This window comes from Psittacula echo (assembly GCF_963264785.1).
Source record: "Psittacula echo genome assembly, chromosome: 6".
NCBI classification, from domain to species: Eukaryota; Metazoa; Chordata; class Aves; order Psittaciformes; family Psittacidae; genus Psittacula; species Psittacula echo.
The window spans coordinates 17,047,544-17,053,131 of NC_137743.1; the positions used below are offsets into that span (position 1 = coordinate 17,047,544).

The window sequence follows — 5,588 nt, forward strand, 5'->3', positions numbered from 1 at the left end:
AAAAATTCTAGAAATCAACACCTCTATCAATTGTGCGTGATATAAAAAATACCAAGAACAAAAAATACATAACAGAATAATATGATTTCTAATATTTACATTTTTACATGGTTATAAGCATTTACTTTTCCAATACAGCACAAATTTTGTAATAGATGTGTATCTGAAAGAAGTCTGTTGAAGTCAATGTACTTGCAGGATGAAAAGATGAAGGTCAGACTATGACTCACAGTAATCATACAAATGTGAAACTTCTGCTTCCCCAACCTAAAGGGTACCATTTCAATGAGTTAATGTTATTCCCATGAAGCACACTACCAGTATGTTCTCATAATACAAATCTTTGCAGTTTAGAAAGATATGTTTGAAACAGTTCGTTGTAGGCCCTTTTAAAGAAACATTTGATTCCAAATGCATTAATGCCAGTCAAAGGAATGATTAACCATCCTGAAAAAATTTGCATTGTGCTCTCTGAAGTAAGAATACAGTTGCTCTAAAACAGTGTTGTTAACAAGAGGATGGGGACGCCCTTTGGATTCATGTAAACATCTCTCCCTTCCGTCACTTCTAATGCAGTAGAATCCCTTGGTTTGGTTAAAATAAAAATTAGAAGACATAATTCTGGAAGGAAGATTTAGAAATCTTTCAACTTTTTGTAATTCAGGAAGAGGGTCCTTGATTAAAGTATTGCCATCCACTATGTGAATTTGATCCAAACTGAAATGCTTAAGCCACTTTTCCATATGAACATCATATAGACTTCTCTGGATAGCTTTGTATTTGGTATTAAGTGCTCCATTCTTAATAACAATATCTTCAAAAAGCTGAACAGGCTTGTGGCTTTCTACTCTGTTGTAATATACTTGGGTATAGTCAGATATAACTCTCTCAGTGGGATCTCTTAGAATGAGCAGCAGTTTAATGGAGCTATTCATGTCATGAATTCTTCCTGGAGCCTGTGGTGACGTAAAATAGCCTGGTGTTTTCTCAATTGTAATTTGATTTCCATAAGAAAATGGCATCAGACTTCTATACCAGTCTATTCCTTTCACATAATTTTCATCCCAGTCAAAGAAGTGGACTTCTGTAGCTGCCACCACAATATTAGGATGAATATCCAACATTTCCAGCAAAGCCCTTGTCCCTCCTTTACGAACTCCTATGATGATTGTCTGAGGTATTTGTCGGCTTGTGCCAGGAGGTCTCACCTGTGCCAAAGAGTGTTCACTTTTATTGCTGAATAATCCTACTTGTGACTTCAGTGTTTCCAACAGTGCCCCGTTCTCAACAGGAGCACCCTGAACATGAGTCAGCAGAAGATAAGCTGACACCAGTAGGAAGGCCATGTGTAGAGGAATAGTTAGTTCAAGATAATGATATGCTCGGCTAATGAAAGAATAGGTAAGTCCCCTCTCAAGCTGGTTGGCAGAACCCGAGGTAAACACACAGCAAGTTTCTGAAGCATCTACAAAATATAAAGACAGACAGGTCAGTGTTTCTAAATGCATCACCAGTCAGAAATTTAATCCACAATTCAATTCACAAATCTAATCTGTGATCACAACAGAAAATTTACACAGAAGTTGTTTGTTTTCCCTGACTTTATTTCAGCAGAACAAAAAAATCTGCATGTGTGTTTTTTCCCTTAATCATAGGTGACCGATGATGGATGCTAACCCTTAAACAGCTTGTTATTTCCTCTAAACAGAACACTGAATTGTTTACCTGATTTAAAATTCTTGACCATTATTTTCTTGATTTCCCTAGTTCTTCTCCATATACAGGATATACTTCTCTTGCTGTATATACCATAACTAATATGATATTAATAATAATTCCAAAGCATTTCAGAATCTCAATGCCTTTCCCAAAATTCCCTTCTAGTATAGTATATCTTAATCTAAATAATAGCACTGGATGGTGATGCATCCATGTGGTTTCCACTGAGCTATGGATCATATTAAGAAAGGTCTGTTTACTTAGACACATAAAAGAAAGCATAGATATAAGCAAAATTTTTGAATCAGCGCCTTTTAGAGCAGAAAACTAGAAGTGTGACAAAGCAAGTGTCTGAGTTGGATCGGCATGGAACAAAAATGAGTCACGGTGGATTCTTTGTGACTCTCCAGTTCTTGTGATGCACAGTCACTTAAGTGTCAGGAAAATCTTGGCAAAATCAAACCTTCAGATAATATTCTGCAATTCCTCCAAAGTTCAATATAAGAGATACCTAGATGCCTGAAAACTTTTGCAGGGAAGTCTGGTCAGAGCTGGTTACACTATTCTTAATCCACATAGCATATGTTCATTTTAAGGAAGTCGTGAATGTTAAATTTCTTAAAAATCTGGAAAAAGCTTTAGGCTTCCAAGTATGTGCATGTGCACATGTAAGTGAAAGAAAACGTCACTTTAACTGTGTTGTTGACATCTGAAATCTCTTGGGGAATTCTTGTATATATTACTTGAAACAAATCACAAACAGATCTACCATCTCAAATTCAGATCAATGCAACACCTGCACTGGAGCCACTATGCTTAGATTGCCTGTTTCAAAGTCTGAAAATGTTACAGGAAAAATCTTCATTGAGAAGATTCCTGCACTTCTTCCAATTTCTGAGCAATTACAACATTTTAAGATTTATAGAATAGATCTATAGCCTTGTTTTCAGTGTAGACTGTGGAAACAAGCTATTTCATATAGTGAAGCAGCAGTCATTTAAAAAACAGTATCTGTTTTTGGAATTTGAATTATGGCTCATATTTTAAAGTAGTCTCAGAAATACTATGATTTTAGCTCCTTCTTCAGTTCCACTCTCAGTCTCTTTTTCTGAATATATTGCTGACAGTACTTTGCCTCTTAGAAACAACCTTAGAAAACAGACAATTCCCATTTGTCATGGCTCTGAGGAGCACTTAGTAGTTCATGTAAAAATTGTTTACTTTGAGGCTTACTTTAAATACTTAAACTGTTAATATTTTTGATAACAACAGTCTAGACAAGGTAGCAGATTCATTAAATCTATTTTCTAAATCTTATTAAAACCTACTCCAGCTTCTTGGATATCTAGGGAAAGACTCTTGTTAGCCTGAATGAGCGCTAAAATTACAGATAAATAGCAAATATTAACCCTAAAATTGCCATTTGAAAAATAAGATCTTTAGTGAGCAAATCTGTGGAGATTGGACATAACATTTCCTCTTATGTTCAAGCAAGACCTAAAGGGCAATTGCTTCTTCGAAAAGAGCACAGCTTCAACTAGGTAGTGTGTGAGCATATACATCTTAAATACTGTAAAAGTCCAAGTACAAAATTGGATTTGTAATCAGAGACCGCAGAAAATACTGTTCTTTACAAACCTGAAAGGAAGTTACACTTTAAAGGTCACAAGTTTTTTACTAAGAACTTTACATGGAAATTCTGTTTAAAGTTCTCAAGAGCAGGGAATGCAAACATTTCTACAGCAATTACAGGATGGAAAACAAGATCTGTTTATACTAAAATAATCTGTAGTTACATTTTTCAGAATGGCAAGTTTGGGAAATGGTAAACACGCTAGTTAGCGCTGCTGAGGAATCAAAATGCATTCTGCTATAATGGCAGCTAATGTTGGTTTTGAAAAGCTCCACAGAATGTAAAAGACTGACCGTGCAATTTGAGGCACCACAGTCCACATGACTGCTGAAATACCGACCTTCAAATGTTAAGCATGTTCATAGGTAGTGAGTCTGCTTTAATAATTTCAAGCTAAATTATTGGAGATTTGCAAGGTTCCTAAACAGTCCATTCTGAGTAAGGGTAGAGCTACACATAAAATGGTTTTGAAAACACTTCCTTTCCTCTCTGAAGTAGGAATATATGGTAGCACAACTGTTTTTCAGAGCTTTGATGTCAGTAGGCTGAGATTTAGAAGGGGGGGGGGGGGGGGAAGGAAGGGAGACGGAGCAGCTAATCTTTCTTTTAACCTGTCCCAAACCCCCAGTGTTAATTTACATTCTATTAATCTTCATTTAAAATTTAAAATTCTTCCAGGAAGATTGAGGAATTGTTTTTGTAAACACCTTACAATCTTTTTTCAATTTACCTTTATTGTGCTGATACATATGGCACATTGTATGTTATAATGCATATACACCTGTATATATTCAATTACAAGTAGTTTGAAAGTAAGGCAAGACCAGCCTGAATGTCTGCCAAGCAAGGGATGTCTTGCAGATCCAGAGCTGAAACTTACAGCTCATTATCTAATTCAAATTCCAGACCTAATCCATCTTGAAACAGTTTTATGAATTGATTCTTGAGAGATATTTTGGGTAACTTTATTTAACTAGTATTATATAGTCAAGTTTTTGAGAAGTATTCTTGAGACTATCTGGGTTAATAGCTTAAACAAAAAATAGGAAGGGAGAGCAGAAAGAAGGAATTTCTCTGAAATAAACTAAAATCATTGTAAAAAAAGATACAAAAGTATGTGAGATTGGGCACTCTACAATAGTATAAATAGAGGTATGTTCTTCCTAGACCTGGTGATAGATGAAAAAACGCTCAAATTCTCTTTTTAATTTTATTTAAAAACCCCAACACACTTATATTGTTTTATCCTTAATTAACTGATAATTACCTGGTTTCATGCACCTAAGAATCTGGTCATCCAACTACTGTCATCCAAAGAATCCTGGACACTAATGAGAAATTCATACTTGAAGCTAAGGAAATATTGGTCTTCTAAAATATTCTCAGGCTCACATGTGACGTGAGTGAGAGTCTGTTTTACCTATCATCTGAAATCAGCAGTTTTCTATAAAACACACTTAGAAACCAAGTAACAGAAGAGATTCTGTGCTTTCTAGGGACTGAAGCATTTTTGAAAACAATTATGTTAGTTTAACCAGTTTGCCATTAATTAGTTGTTTTATGTAGTGGAAATGTCATAGAGTCATTGCTAGAACAAAACCTTACCCAAGAAATACTACTAGAAATAGCCAAATTCAGAATGTGCTGTAAAACTAGTGCCTAAATAGATCAAAATTGCCTTTGGGAGCAATTCCATCAGAACAACATTCCAGCTTCAGCCTAAGATATTTGATTGATTTTGATGATGCTCTAAGATGTTAGATCCTGTGGTTAGGTTATAATTGCTGCATAAATGTAAAGGTTTTAAAGATGATTTATCCACTATAATTGGAATGTTATTTGAGTAATTTTTGTGTTGTTTTTCTGCCTTTATGCAATGAAATGCACATTTTTAGAAGATATGAATGGCTTTTTATAATGAAACCAATATATTTTACATTGCTGCACTGCACACTCTCTGTATCTCAGAGTATTCCTACGAAATTAACCCCATGATACACAATCAAAATTACAGTGCCTTCTTACATGTTTTGGGTTTTTTTCTTCTGTTATTTGTTAGTGTCGGTGTTGCTTAGTAACATAAGGAACATCAACAGATATGCTACTTATTAAGCAGAAATGAAATTCAGAAAGAAATTCATGCTGCAGGGAGGACTAATTAAGGAAATAATACCTTGGGCTTTTGTTTGGTTTACTTTTTTAAAACCTTAGACTGAAGAAGCTAATATGCTGGCTG

At 35.0% G+C, this 5,588-nt stretch overlaps 1 pseudogene across 1 annotated transcript; it reads right to left on the reverse strand.

The window, feature by feature from the left end:
- Positions 1-416: 416 nt before the first annotated feature.
- Positions 417-1,346, reverse strand: LOC308222409 (heparan sulfate glucosamine 3-O-sulfotransferase 1 pseudogene; annotated as a pseudogene). Its single transcript has one exon. The product of its transcript is annotated as a heparan sulfate glucosamine 3-O-sulfotransferase 1 pseudogene (transcript).
- Positions 1,347-5,588: the final 4,242 nt, after the last annotated feature.